Source organism: Ambystoma mexicanum, chromosome 5p (assembly GCF_040938575.1).
Source record: "Ambystoma mexicanum isolate Mex_15411 chromosome 5p, UKY_AmexF1_1, whole genome shotgun sequence".
NCBI lineage: Eukaryota > Metazoa > Chordata > Amphibia > Caudata > Ambystomatidae > Ambystoma > Ambystoma mexicanum.
The window spans coordinates 1,250,223,388-1,250,238,167 of record NC_090930.1 but is presented as its reverse complement, the minus strand read 5'-3'; the positions used below and the strand labels follow the sequence as shown (position 1 = coordinate 1,250,238,167).

At 42.4% G+C, this 14,780-nt stretch overlaps 1 long non-coding RNA gene across 2 annotated transcripts in view; it reads right to left on the bottom strand.

Annotated features, from left to right (window-relative positions):
- LOC138481777 (uncharacterized) overlaps positions 1-11,386 on the bottom strand; it is a 54,536-nt gene extending 43,150 nt beyond the window's left edge. Inside the window, exons 1-4 of one of the 2 annotated variants that reach the window (XR_011274399.1) lie at positions 11,301-11,386; positions 7,964-8,126; positions 7,098-7,239; positions 6,179-6,344 (exon numbers count right to left, since the gene is read on the bottom strand). This is a non-coding gene — a long non-coding RNA (uncharacterized lncRNA). Of the gene's footprint in view, positions 1-6,178; positions 6,345-7,097; positions 7,240-7,963; positions 8,130-11,300 lie in introns of both variants that reach the window. The other variant, XR_011274398.1, reaches the window with a different exon arrangement.
- Between the last annotated feature and the right edge of the window lie 3,394 nt (positions 11,387-14,780).

The following is a 14,780-nucleotide window of genomic DNA, read 5'->3' as shown; positions in this document are numbered from 1 at the left end:
TGTCATCTGCATAGCACTGAAAGTTGGGGCAGAGAGCAGCAATGCAGTGGGCAAGGAGTTCCAGGTATAGGTTGAACAGCCAGGGAGAGAGGTTAGACCCCTGGGGACACCACAGGTAGAGACACAGATAGCAGAGAGGAAGGACCCAAGTTGGACCTGGGAGGGTCGGTCAGAGAGGAAAGAAGTCAGCCACACCAGGGCCTGACCGGTGATACCCAGGTTATCACGGAGACAATTGAGCAGGATGGCATGGTTGACCGTGTCGAAGGCAGAAGAGAGAGCAAGCAAGATGAGGACACAGGGGGTGTTATAGTCATGGTTGGAGAGCAGGTCTTCACGGATGTTCAGAAAAGCAGTTTCTGTGCTTCTGGTAGCTCTGAAGCCAGACTGATGGTCATGAAGACAACCAATAGATTCAGTGTGGAGATTAAGTTGGGAGATTGCTAGTTTCTACAGGAGCTTGCCCAGAAAGGGAGTGATGGAGATTGGGTGAAAGTTAGCCGGGCAGGAGGGGTCAGCAGAGGGTTTCTTAAGAAGAGGGTGCACAAGGGAGTGCTTCAGGGGGATTGGAAGACTTCAGTGGCGAAGGAGTGGTTGCAGAAGTCAGCCAGGGCAGGAGCCTGGGAGTTGATGTGATCCTTGATGGTTTTGGAGGAACGGGGTGAACCTGTTTTGATGAGACTTTCATAGCTCAGAATTGTCTAGAGACCTCATCTGTGGAGAAAAAGGGAAAGGCAGAGAAGGAGGTAGGAGTGGTGGCTGCAGAAGGGCCGGAGGAAGAGCAGGGAGTAGAGGGTGGGAGGGGAGAGGAGGAGAGTGAGGACAGGATGTCCTGAGTTTTAGAGATGAAGTGAGAAGCCAGTGCCATGCAGAGGGCATGGGAAGGTACAGGAGAGGTAGAGACTGTGGAAAGATTGGCCAGTTCCTTGCAGATTTTAAAGAGTTCAGCCGAGGTGTTAGATGCCACAGAGACGCAGGCTTTGATATGAGCTGTCATCTTGGTGAGAACAGAGAGCCGGTATTGCCTTTGGAGCAGGGGGCAGGCCAGTTTGTCAGAGGATGTACATGAAGCACACCATTTCCTCTCGGCCACCCTGCACTTGCGTTTAAGGGTGACAAGGTCTGAGTCAAACCAGGAGTTGCACTTAGCATTGGGCTTCAGGCGGATTCTCATGACAGGGGCAAGAATATCAAGAGTATCAGATATAGCAGAGTGGAGCGTGGAAAGGGCTGTGTCAGGGTGAGAGTCAGCCAAAGGAGGAGTGGGAGGTGACAAAGTGGTGGCAAAAGCCTCAACGTATACGCGCTTCATGGGTCGGATGACATAGAATGTGGGTGGCAATGATGGGAGTGGCTTGGCCTGTGGGGTAGAGAGGGTGAGATGAGAGGAAATGATCACTCCAGGAGAGAGGAGTAGTGAGAGGGACAGAAAGGGGAAGGTCGGAGGAGATCATGATCAATGTTACACATATTCTAATGTCCAACTGGTGATGAAAATATAAAATAACAAAAATGAGAACCCTAAAAAGACAATGCCATACAAAAGTAAGCCACCTCTCTAGCATTCCTAATAACTCTTCAAATAGAGTGTGCCAATGCTGCAGATGGTTGAAAACTGTAGCTGTTGCTACCAGCACATTTAATAGGTGAAGGTCGATTACGCACAAACACAGCTCACAGCTACAGTAAAAATATAAGACAACATATAAGCCTAAAATGACTGTAGCACAGTATGGGCCAGACCATCGCGTCCAATTTCCAATACACATCATCCACATTATCCCAGGATACTTGCAACATCATAATTCATGTTTGCAATTTTTTCAACAAACATTAAAAAGTCACATCTTCATGTTTTCTAACTCAATGTGATTTTTACTGTCTATAATTTCTTTTAACTGTTCAATATCCTTTTGAATTGATTGTACTTATTTTCCAACATTAATTTTTAATGTAATTGTTTTAATTAATCCAGGATTTGTTTTATGAGTAGTTGTTGTACTGCTTCTTCTTACATTCTTTATCTTAATACAATAACTTCTCCACCTGTTTGAAAATATTTCAAATATTGTGAAACAAATGAAGCTATAATACACTTTAAAAATAATTGTGTTGGCTGGATAAACAATGTATAGTAGACAGACACTCTATATATGTTTGGTGACTAATAATAATGTTCATAAAATATTATTGTTAGTCTCATTTTACATATACATAAGAGTGATGTGTAGTTTTATGAGATTGTGCTATTGTTATGGTACATTGATTCCTGGATTAGATATTTCAACAATGCATCCCATTTTTGAAAGAGGGGATTTCTATTGTTCAGAACACTAAGACCATAACCAGACAGAAAAACTGGAACATGTAAAGTAGAGACTATTGTCAAAATCAATGGTTCATTAAGTATTGGTGGCATCGCACAGGGGGAATCACCTACTCAATGTGCAGCCAATGTCCATACACATAACACATGAGCCCCCAGCATTTTAGTTTTTGTAGCGCTCATGCAATTTCCAATACACATCATCCACATCATTTCAGGTGCTTACCGATACTCCTTACATGGCTTAGCTGGAAATCCCCCCATGTTTTATTTTTTCAAAACTTTAAAAATGTAAGTACATACAATAGTCATATGACGTAGCCCCCACTTCACAAAATCCATTCAGACTTTGCACAAACATTCAAGGTTGGGTCTATAATCTTTCTGAAAATTCTTTCTTCACATTTGTTAAATGGCAAAAAGTTATAAACCATCTAGAAATGTTGAGACCTCATCTAATGTCGCCCGCTCTTCACAAAATCCCATTGAGGCCCGAGCATTTTTAGTGCTCATGCAATTTCAAATGTACATCATACACATCATTTCAGGAAACTTGCACCACATAATTGATCATAATTAATGTCCCCACACTTTAAAACAGAACATCAGATGGGCCTCTCTTCACATACATAAAAGAACTATAAAACTCCTTTAAGAAACATATTTTTGCAACACATACTTATGTCTGTTGTTATCAGCAGTGCATGCCAGGGATCGAAATCATGATTCAATTGCCTATGCCATCAGGCTCCACCATGACCCCAGCCGAACCAAACAACCTCTATTATTCACTGCACCTACCATGCACCCTAGTACACTGTCCACTATACCATAATGATGTAACCAATGGCCACTGCTCATGGCTTGCAACCATGGCAATTCTCCAAATCCATGGAGCATAGGCATCAGCCCTGCCGCATTCCCCAATAAGAAAATCAGAGTACACATTTTCATTTGCCGAGGGCCAGGCCCACTACCCAGACACCAAATGTATGTCACTAGTTTTTCTACTTACATTCTTACACTTTGGAAAAATAAAACTCAACACATATTTCCAAAAACATGCCTGCAAGTCCTTGCTAATGCTCATCGCACACATTTGTTGTAATCTAGTCCACCAATTCAGGCTGTAACCACAAGCTAAATATGTTTCCCCAATGTCACAATAAGCAAATTACAGTACACATTTCTCCTTGCTAACACCCACACCCATTGCCCAATCACCAGAGTTATGTCACTGTGTTGTGTACTTACTATTTATACTTTTAAAAAAAAAAAACACAGGGCATATTTGCAAAACCATGCTTTCCAGTTATTGCTGACCCCCCCTTGTACATATTTGCTGTAATCCCATCCAGCACTTCAACCTGTACCCACGAGCCCATTTGTTTTTCCCATCACAATTTCAAAAAACCTTGCCAGATAGCATGGGCATTATCCAGATTGTCCAGGTCAGGACCTTATTCCATGACCCAGAGCCACATTTTATACGTCAATCACTACAGATACCCCACTATTTTATGTACCTACATTATCCCACTTGTCAAAAAATAATCATGCATTTAGGTCTTTGCCAATGCTCCTTAAATGACTTTGCTGGAAATCCGTCCATGTTTTATTTTTTGCACAAACATTCATGATTGGGTCTTTAATCTTCCTGAAAATGTTTGTCCACATTCCTCAAATGGCAAAAAAGTTATGATCCATTAAAAAATGTTGACACCCCCCTCTAATTTCATAAAAAGTTGAGGAACCTTTTGTGGGGGCACCTGATAGTGGACCTCAGCGCCCTTGTTTGTGCTGAAGGATAGCTCCTGTTCAGGGTCGCATGAGAGGGCAGGTTACCCAAGCGCCCACATTTTACCAAAAAAGAAGACATGTAACCTCTTTGTCAGTGTTTCAATATGTTTTTTTAATATGTGTTAACAGTACCCTCTGTGATTACAAATCAGGGCTGGTAGTGTTAAACGTGATATTACCCATTTTTGTAAAAACAAAAAACATTTTTGTGATATTAGAACATTTCAATTACATAACGAGTGAAAAACTATTTTAAATAACAGTTTTGGAAAACAGCCATGTTCAAAACATTTCACAATTGTGTCATTAATTACAAAACCCCAATGAATTCCGGGAAAGCATAATGTAAAGAGATTGGCCGTTAAGGGAGGGGTAAAGGGTAGGAGTGTTTGAGGGTAGTGAAAGAACATCAAAAATAAATGATAAATGAAAATAAAATAAAAAAGACAAGAAACAGAAAAACGCATTGCATTAGTGTGTTTCTAGAGATTCACAATCTGGTTCTTGCAAAATGTGGTATGCCTGGTATTCTTACATGTTCTGATTCTGCTTACTCAAATGGTGGTTGTTTATATATATGTTTTATAGTCTTTGTTGTCAAGTCTCGGGTTAAATCCCAGCCTAATTAAGAGGAAAAAACACACATATTTGTGCTTGGAAATAAAAAAGCAATCCATACCAGAGAGCTTACATGTCTTCTTTTTTGGTAAAACATGGGCGCATGGGTAACCTGCCAGTGTAACTGCATTTTTAGTTTTCCCCCTCTAATTTTGCCCACTCTTCACAAAATCCCACCAAACTTTGCTAAAACATTTATATCTAGATCGGAAATCTTTTTGCAACCTTTTCTGCAGATTCGTCAAATGGCACCACATTTATAAGCCTTTACAATATTTTGGGACCCCCCCTCTAATTTTGTTCACTCTTGACAAAACAGCACCACACTTTTCAATACCATTCAGAATCAGGTATAGAATGAAATTCCTGAATTTCATACAGTTTCATTGAGTGACACCAAATTGTAAGCCATACAAAAACTGCTTTTCACCAACCCTGTAATACGCAAATAATCATAGATGCCACAGAACATCTCAGATGTTTGTGGACATCACAGGACTGTCCGGAAGTGTGTGTCCAGTAAACTGCCTTTGACAGCTGCAAGTATATCTGTAGCAAATAACAGTACAGCAACAAGAATATTAAAACAAATACAGTGTTTCCTATGTTAAACTGTTGCACTTGTAAAGTTCAAATAAATCATCCCAACATTTTACAACCTCTAATTTCTGTACTAAAATAGCATTTCCTAACACATACTGGGCCTCATTGCAAGGTTGGCACTCCAGAAATAACGGTGCCGGTGAGGCAATACCAGCATCCGTTACCTGGGCCGTTGTATTACAACCCTAGATGCCGGTACTAACGGCATCGACTGGGACCCACTGTGGCCCTGCACCACCATACCAGTGTATGTGCAAGCGCACGGATGCCGTAACTGTAATACTGGCATGCCGCAAGGAAGAGAACATTGAGGACAAGAGGACAATCCAGCCAGGGAGTAAAATACGGACCCAGGCTAAGCCCAGAGAACAAGGGAGTCAGGTGGGGACACAGCCCAGGGACCAAGGGAGTCAGGTGGGCACCCAGCCCAGGGGGCAAGGGAGTCAGGGTGAGAACCCAGTCCAGGGAGCAATTGTGAAGGAGGTATCCAGACTCAGCCTAGCCAGCAAGGAAGTACGGTGGGGACCCAAAACCAGCCAATGTGTCCAATGCTGACCCAGGGCAAGCCCAGGGAGCAAGGTAGTCAGGTGGGGACATGAAATGCAAAAAGGAAGAATTCTGTAGAAATATCTTGAAAAGAGCTAGCATAACCATCTAACCAACAGGTAGATCTTGAAAGGAGGTGCTTAACTGCTCAACAAGCATTATAACATTGCCAAAGATGTGCCTGGCAGGGATGCATGGATAAAAGGAAGCAAAGTAGACAATTTGCACTGTACAATCTCCAAATAAATGTATTAAACATGTATGTTCTGAATGGCATTAATGTACCTTTTATAGCTTCTTGTCGATGACATTCTTCCCATTTCTGCCATTTTGCTACATTCAAAGTCCAGCAGGGAGAGTGCCAAGTTGCTTGTCTGTCTTTTGTTGTTGTCATCACATCCATCTTGGTTTCACACTGCTTACTATGAAGTATGTAACTAGAGGAATTTTCCTATGTGCATATAAGAAATGAAAAATGATTAGATTTCTCAAACCTGAAAATCTATATTAAGATATGGAAATTATTCAGATTTCAATATTTAATAAAGCCACGTCCACAAGGATATTCTCTCTTTTTGGTGGTCTGTGTATCTTGTTTCCTTACTGTTTTTCTAGTTTTCTGCCTAACTGGTTATTTATTCATATTGTATCGTGCTTTGGTGAAACAGCTTTATAAGCAGAATGGATAAAATGATAGCGCTTTAGGCTTAAAGGCATATAGTTTTTGCACATCTTACAAGGGTATTGACCACGAGATGCCAGGGGAAAAGGGGAGAGATGAGGTAGGAGGAAGACTAAGATGTCACTTGCATATTGACTTGAAAATACAGCATTTATTTTAATCAGTGGTCGAAGTGTACGAAAAGAAGTAGTGGAGCTATGTTCCCTGCTGGTCTGCCCCACTCCCCACAAACCCCATCGCTGTGCCCGTCCTACACACAGTGCAAACCCCCAAACAAACACACCCATTATTTAAGGGAATGTTCAGTGCACTGCACTGAAGTGCAAGCTTCAACTTCTTCCTACACTTTTATTTTAAAACTAAACCCTTCCAGAACGGTTTCTTTTTAAAATAAAAGTATAGGAATGGTGAAACTGAAAAATAAAATGTATAGGAGCACTGCTCCCGACCGCTCCCGCCCACTTCGACCTATGATTTTAATAGGGGCATCAACCAACTTTTTTTTTACTCAAGGGTGCTTACTTCTGATGCTGTTGCTGGACCAGGTCTGGGATCAGATTAAAGCACTCTGTGGTTCCGGTCCCCCTGTTTTTCAACTGAAGAGCCAGTTCCAGACAGTGTTTGATGGCCAGCTTCTGATACAAATCCATTCCACCCTAGTACACTGAAATAGTAGCACAAACATTAATATTACACATTCCAATAGCAACAAACGGCACTTCTAACTGCAAAAAAATAAAACTCACTTCCTATGATGGCTTCTAGTTTGACACAAATGGTTTCATTATGTCTGTATATTCAACGTTATTGAACACCATGCTTACAAAAAGCTAGCATTCACCTCTGACATGGGGCAAACCCCGCGGGGCAATGAGCCCTCCAGGCACACACCGCCGCATGCACGGGCCTGGCAGTGTTTTTTCAAAGCAGTCTTCTGAGGGTTAATGACTTAATTGAAGTTCTTAACCGGTGTAATAAAAATGTCTTAACCAGGTCTGGCTTCAACTAGTGCAGCAAGCTTGCCGCTTAAGCTAGTTTGCATTGAGACAGGTTGTGATGTGAATAGTGAGTGCAGTGACCAGTGACCAAATTCTCTTCTACCCCAACTGCCTCCACTCCCCTTCTCCCCATCTGCCCCAGCCCTCTTCTTCCCCAACTACCTCCCCTTCTGCCCCTACCCTTCTTAAACCCCCATACATACAATATCTCCCACCAACACGCACAAAATATCGTGTACCCGCACTCACAATCCCTCCTGCAAAACCTCTCCCACCAACCAGCTTCTCAATCACTCCCTTTATGCAATTGAAGGGGCCAAAAAGTACAATATAAAAACACCCAAGTAAAATAACCAAGAAAATAAAACACACTTTAAAAGAAATACTAACTTGAGATACCATTCTCAAAAAGGTAGCATATTTGCATTGGAGTAGCAGACTACTTCCTCCCAAGAGTTGACTCTTGTTTTCTTATCCTTCCTGGCCTCGAGAGCTCGTAAACACCAAGAAATAAATCTGCACCGACAGCTTTCACCAAGAACACCGTTTGTATCTGCTGGGGAAAAAAAGACAATAGGTCAGAAATAGCCCCTGCTTGGGCCAGACACACATGAACCCAGCCACTCCCTTAACCAACCATCCACTCCCTCACTCAGCCAGTTAGTCAGTCAGTCAGCCACTCAGTCACTCACTCCCTCTCTCACTCAGTCTGCCAGTTACTCAATCACCCTGCAACATTCACACCATCACTTAGCCACATTCAGTCAGTAACTTAATATTAGTCACAGAGTCAGTCAGTCACTCCCAGTCATTCAGTTACAAGCGCTTGGCTGGACTCAGTCATGCTTACTCTGTAATCATCACAATTTGTTACACTAAGTCACTGATTAAAAACAGCGTCAGGCTCACTCAGGCACACAGTCGGTCATGCCTAGTTACTGTTATGCCCATTCAGCCTGATATTCTCAGAAAGCCCTCAAAAATAGCATTCAGTTGACACTCCACATGTTGAAATCCTATTTGTCACAATGTGAAACACATTAATTGACAAAAAAATAAAATAATCGTGTCTTAAAAGCAGGTGAGATCTCTATATAAAAAACTATGCCCAAATGCCATAAAAGATCCTGAATAGAGCAGATGTTTCAACAGATTGGATCTTTCAAACCAGGTGACGGGTTGAGGGTTGCAGCTCAAAATATATTTGCACCTGATGACTCAATTTTGGTTTTCGGCACCCAGTGGTGGAAGTGGAAAAAATGAACTAGTGCATCCAAAAAGGAGGGAGTTGGATGATTGGACAGATTGCAGCGGGTATGGGTGTCGAGTGGGGGGGGGGCGACCATGGAGGATCGCAAACTCTGGCTCAAATTCTTAGTTTTCAAGGTCTACAGTAATAATGTCTTATAGAGTTTACTTATAAAAAACACAAATTGCATAAGAAAGCCACATGACAACATGTACATCCTTAGAGCAACATGTTAAGCCAACAGAATATCATTCTGGCTTTAATTTTCACATCTTGAATGGAAAAGTATAAGTCCCAGAATGCAAGATATCAACCCTTTAATAGCCTGTTGTGGCCTCTGACCCCATGATGACAGCTTGAGTGTCAATATCACAAATAGCCTCTTCAAACAAGTTTTGTAATTTTCATTAAGAACATGGCCAATGCATTTGAAAATATATCTTGTGCCCTAGCCTTTTCACTTTACTTCACAGGCCTCCATGCTCAGAATGTACACATTTGCATGAGCAGTGTAAGCCCCTTAGTCAGAGAAAAGTCATTTGACCATGGTCCCTCCACCATGCAGGGTGTGGCTTGTGCAGAGGGTAGGGAAGGGCCAGAACACATAAAATGAGGAAGGACAATGGATGGCCCCGCAGGCAATCTATTGCACACCCACTGTTGTGCAGTACGTTAAGTATTCATGGATCCGACCGCGCAACTTCTTGGCAGGGAAATGGCCACGCAACGCCCTCATTCTATCCGCCACCTGGAAGCAGGCGTACGAAAACTTGCACATAGGATTCACCACGCAGAGGTAAGATTGCATGTCGGATTTAGGGGTGCATGTATGCAGCCTGGGTCCCGATCTAACTTAGGGGTGTGCGTACTCAATGTAGCGGGATGCAGGAACAGTTTACGGAGGTTCGCATGCAGATTTTTTGAGGTTTACCCGAGTTACGATAAATCATACGCATGTTGTCGGAGTGCTGGTAACAGTTACCGGGGACCCTGTTCAGGGTCCTCGAGATGCAGGCTTATTTGCAGGGCATCCCATGCACTGTTTTAAAGGTGCATGTATTTGTGCCCAGGGAGCATGGAAAGGTTTCCCTTTCTGGCTGTTTTTCTTTGTGTGGGAGCGTGTCCGGGGCGTTCCGGCCACGACTTGCATATACGGTTACTTTGCACTTACAATTCCATGAATGTGTGGAGCATGCAGGCTCGCACAAAGTCTTTCTCGATACGCAGGCATTGTGGGATCTCTGCGCACTATTCCATGTATCGGGCCCTCTGTGTATCCTTCACTGAATACCTGTTTAAAACCAGCATTGTCAAAGCCACTGAAGTCCTGTTTAAAACCAGCATTGGTAAAATCAACATTAAGCTTTTGCCCGGCACTGCTATGAGATGCCCTGGTACTGACACCATTTTGCACCTGCGACCCACAATGGATAGATAATACCACTACAGCTGTGCCTGGCAACTGTCTTTCCCATGCCCACACAAAGCCAAAACTTGTTAAAGTATTATTTTAGATGTCTTAAAATGTCTTTCAAGTGATTAGCCTCCAAACAATGTCTTTTCCTGTGTAGCATTGTGTTTAGCTGGACGTTAGTGCTGTTGCATTCTACATTGATGCCAGTCTAATTTCCAGCTTTAACAATGAGCGCGCACCCACTGCTTATATTTCCAGACTGTGACATGGCAAGCGCTTTCACAGTACTAAATAAGTACTTAGTTTACTGTGGGGAGTGCTCTGCTGCATGGTTATCGCGTCAGACAGCTTGATTTTTGGAGCATTCGTCACTGTTTAACATCAAAAGGTGTCTTGTCTTCCTGTTTTGCAATCCTAATGTTGATAATCTGCCACTTTCATTTGTGATTATGCTGTCAATTTGCCTAATCTGTAAAATCTCTGGATGTCCCTCACTGGCTTGAAAAACATGCTGTAGTGTTTGTCGAGTCTGGGGTACTTCATTTCTACTACGTTTTTTTAAAAGCTCCCAGTGGGTTTAAGGTTTACATATTGCAGGAATATTTTTGTTTTCTCAGTGGCTCCTGCACTTTATCAAGCAAACTAGCAAATGGCATTTTAAAGCGGGCCTATCAAAATTAGTGGTACCGGCCCACAGACTGATCTGTTCTGACAAACTCACTGCCTTTTGCTGAGAAACGGAGGGGCTGAAGGGAGTGCAGGATGGAAACAGTGGGACAAGCATTAGCTGCACAGCGATCTTCGAGGTGCACTTTGGTGTAGATTTAGGTTTCAGGTTATCGACATCATCCAGTTTCAGGGCAGAATTCTAACCTTCTTTCCTGTAACACAGCGCACTGAAGAACTATAGTTCTGCCAGTGCCGACATGAGAAGACGCAGGTCTGCCTCGTAAATCAAGATAATATTTCTATGCGTCCTGAGAGACACAGAGATGAAAAACGTGCACAGCGAAAGCCTGACTCTGAAAGAAACAAGCCTAGAAACCCGTGCATCATCTGTTTACCTTATTCTGGTGTTTGTGTTTCGATTCCTGACCCATGCTGGAATCTTCATCGCCATTGCTGCTAGTGTGGTGTCCTGTGTTTCCAGGTCGGAAGGAAAAAACAAGCTGCATCTCCTTTACGAAACAAGCCCTAAACAAGCTGACTCCCATGAAAATAATCAGAAAAAAGCAAGATCACACCATAAACGATGTGGGTGGATCTCAAAAGTAAGAAACAGAGCTCAAAAGCATACACATAGAGAAAACACACACATACTATGTTACAATAAAAAGTATTTATTAAAAATATATTTTATTTGTCTGACCATTCATATTTTCACATCATTGGCTTTTGGTCCTTCACTTCTGGTCCTTGGTCCAACTGGTCCTTGACTAGTATGCTCTGGTAACGGTCAGTGGAGCACACAGCAACTGCCCGCAAGTCAGCAGTTTTATAATGCAGAAATATATTCCTTTCTATATTACTTTCATTCTGGGGCTTTACATGTGTGCTTTTCAGCACTTGCCTTACAAGCTTCATTTGCTGGAGCCCTTCTGTAAATCACATCCCTTGGGCTACACAGAAGTGTTCTTATTAGCTTGTTGTCCTTTAACACAGGTTTCTCCACATCAGCCCCTTGCTGACAAAGAATGATTTGTAGATTTTCAGTAGGGATTTAGTGTTTCACTCCCTCTGGCTGGCAATCTACTGTATTGTTTATTTATATAGCACCTATACACTGGAAAGTGTTTCAAAGCGCTGAAGGAGGGTGGGAAAATAGGAAAAAACAAAAGTCGCTCAGAGCCCTTGAAATTCTGAGACAAGTAAGTGCGTAATATACATGTAACGGTTGAGACACTGCAAATAGGCCTGGCAGCGATTCTGCAGTTTTGCCAGTGCAAATAAGAGGAGAAGACAAGGGAGAACAGAGGTAGAATCTTAAGGCACGTTGCATTTGGATTGTGCAAATGCATGGGGAAAATCAGCGGCTATTAACCCATGGGTGTATTTCTTTCTCTCCATTATAATCTATGCACCCCACAGGTGCCTCAGGCTTTTTTCGCCTCTAAGCAAGGGGCCCCCCAACCATCAGGTTGAATTTGGCCCCAATATGTCTTCAGCCAGGCTTGACAATAAAACTGCCCTGCATTGTGCACCCAGTTTGGACATTTTTCTCACTGTGACATGGCAATTTTAAAGGTAAAGTCAAAAGGAGTGTTTTATTAGGTGGGGATACTTGGGTCAGCCTGAGCCTCACCTAGGACTCTGGCCTAACCCCCCCTCTTGGGCCGGTGCCTGCCAGAAGCCGGGGCCAGCCGTTAGCCCGACCAGGTGCTCACCCATGACCTCAATTTAAAAGAGGCCCTTCATGCTTCATGTTGAAATGTGCCTGGTGAGCATTCTTCCAAATGCTAAAGTTAATAGCTTTCGCTGTTAGGTATTTGTAAAGAAAGGTACGACTTTGATCTTCTAGTGTTCTCAATCTTCTGTTATGTATTTGCTCCCTTGCTTCAGCTGTGCTTAGCAAGCATATTCAGACAAGATATTTTTTACAAGACAAGCCCACGCAGTGGTGCACACCCATTGAGCTGACCGTGCTTCAGACCCCCACATCCCTCCCACTAAATTGTGGGCTATGTTGACTCAACATTGCTGATCTACACAGATGTTGCAGGACAGAACAGGATACAAATGTTAAATGACGCCTTCCAGTTCTTCTCCATATCTTCCATTCAAACCGGTGACCACTTGTGGTCATTTGTCGTGGGGGGGTTGCTTTATGCAGAGTAAGATTAAATCCAATCAGCATGGGACTGGCTCCGAAACCTGACAATCACCCCATAGCCTCACCACCAACCTCCCCAAGAACCTCACTCAAGTGCTACACCACACAAACTCCTCAGCACCTAAGTCCATTTTAAAACAAACATTGGTAAAGCCACTAAGGTCCTGTTTCAAACAAGCATTTAAAAATCCACTGAAGTCCTGTTTAAAACAAGCATTGGCAAAGCCACTGAAGAAAATGGATAGTGTTCTATTCCTATTGCTGCAAATTTGTATACCCTGAAGATAAAGCTTAGCGACAGGGCATTATTTGCTAAAGAAATGCACTTGAACTTTTATATCGCCAATACAATCCAAAATATATAAACCTAAACTCTGCTAAATGTTTTACAGATTAAAATAATTCTAAATAACTGCAACCAAATTGTTTAAGCTAGGTTAACATTGGGTTTCCAACATTTAAATTCAGTAAACATGTGTGCCTAGTGTTTCTGTATTGTTTTTACCAGGAAACAAGTGGGAAAAAATCCAAAGTAAATCTTGCAGTGTAGGACCAAACAATCCATGCTTGTAAAACAATTCAAAATAAATTCAGTAAAAATGTATGGTGTTACTGGATTGTTTTTATTGAGAAACAAGTTTAACAAAATCCCAAATAAACCCTCCAGTTTAAGACCAAACAATCCTTGGTTGTAAAAAATCCAAAATAAATCCAGTAAAAATATGTTCCTGGCAGTTAGTGTTACTGGATTGTTTTTACTTAGAAACAAGTCAGTAAAAATCCCAAATAAATCCTGAACCCAAGACAAATAAATCCTTGCTTGGAAAAAATCCAAAATAAATCCTACATAAAAGCAAAACAAATCTGAGGATTGAAAACAAGACAGAAACAATCCAAAAAGCACACCTGCCAATGAGTGTGTGGGGTGCCCTCTATACTCAATTCCATTTAGAACCAAGCAGGCCTTTTAGAACATTTACCAACTTTCAAGTCATTTGAGAGAACTCTAGCGTAATATGTGTTGTTGTCAGGAGGGAATGTGTGTGTGTGTAAGTGAATACATGCGGAATGTGGGCTCTCTGCAAGCAGGGCTTTGGCTGAGAATTAGCAACGTAACCTCATAAACCGATATCCGTTGTTAGGGCGAATTCTCCGAAATGTGATAATTCCCGTCACCTTAGAGACCCCCAGCAACTTTGCTGGATTTTGAGGACTTGCAGTGACACAGGGATGTCTTTTAGATACCTTCTCTGGGATGAACTACTGTTTCCCAGATAATGTAAAGTAAAATTGACTTTGATAATCTTTTCCAAATTCATAGACCCAGCCCACACCATCTTACAATGTAGTGCTGGAGGGGTTACATAGTATCCCCTGTGTCTAAACACTCATGCAGCAGTCAAATGTAACCCTGTCCTATTGAAAAGGCTGGTGGCAGTGGTTTTACAACAAACTACCATGATTTTTCCCAACCGCAAACACTGGTAGATAAAAATCACGGGAGCCATGTTTTTCAAGATGGCGCCTTAAGCCCCTTTGTTTAAACAGATCCTGTTCTTTTTTTTTTCGCCATTTCTTTTTGGAAAGGTTCTTCTAGTGTTTATCTCTGTGCGCCAATCCAGGTTTGGCCCCTTTGTTCATGTGCCTTTGGCGGGCGTCAGGACTGAAGTCTGCCCATGGCGTCTGAGTGTCTAGGGTGGGCAGGAAGTGAGGG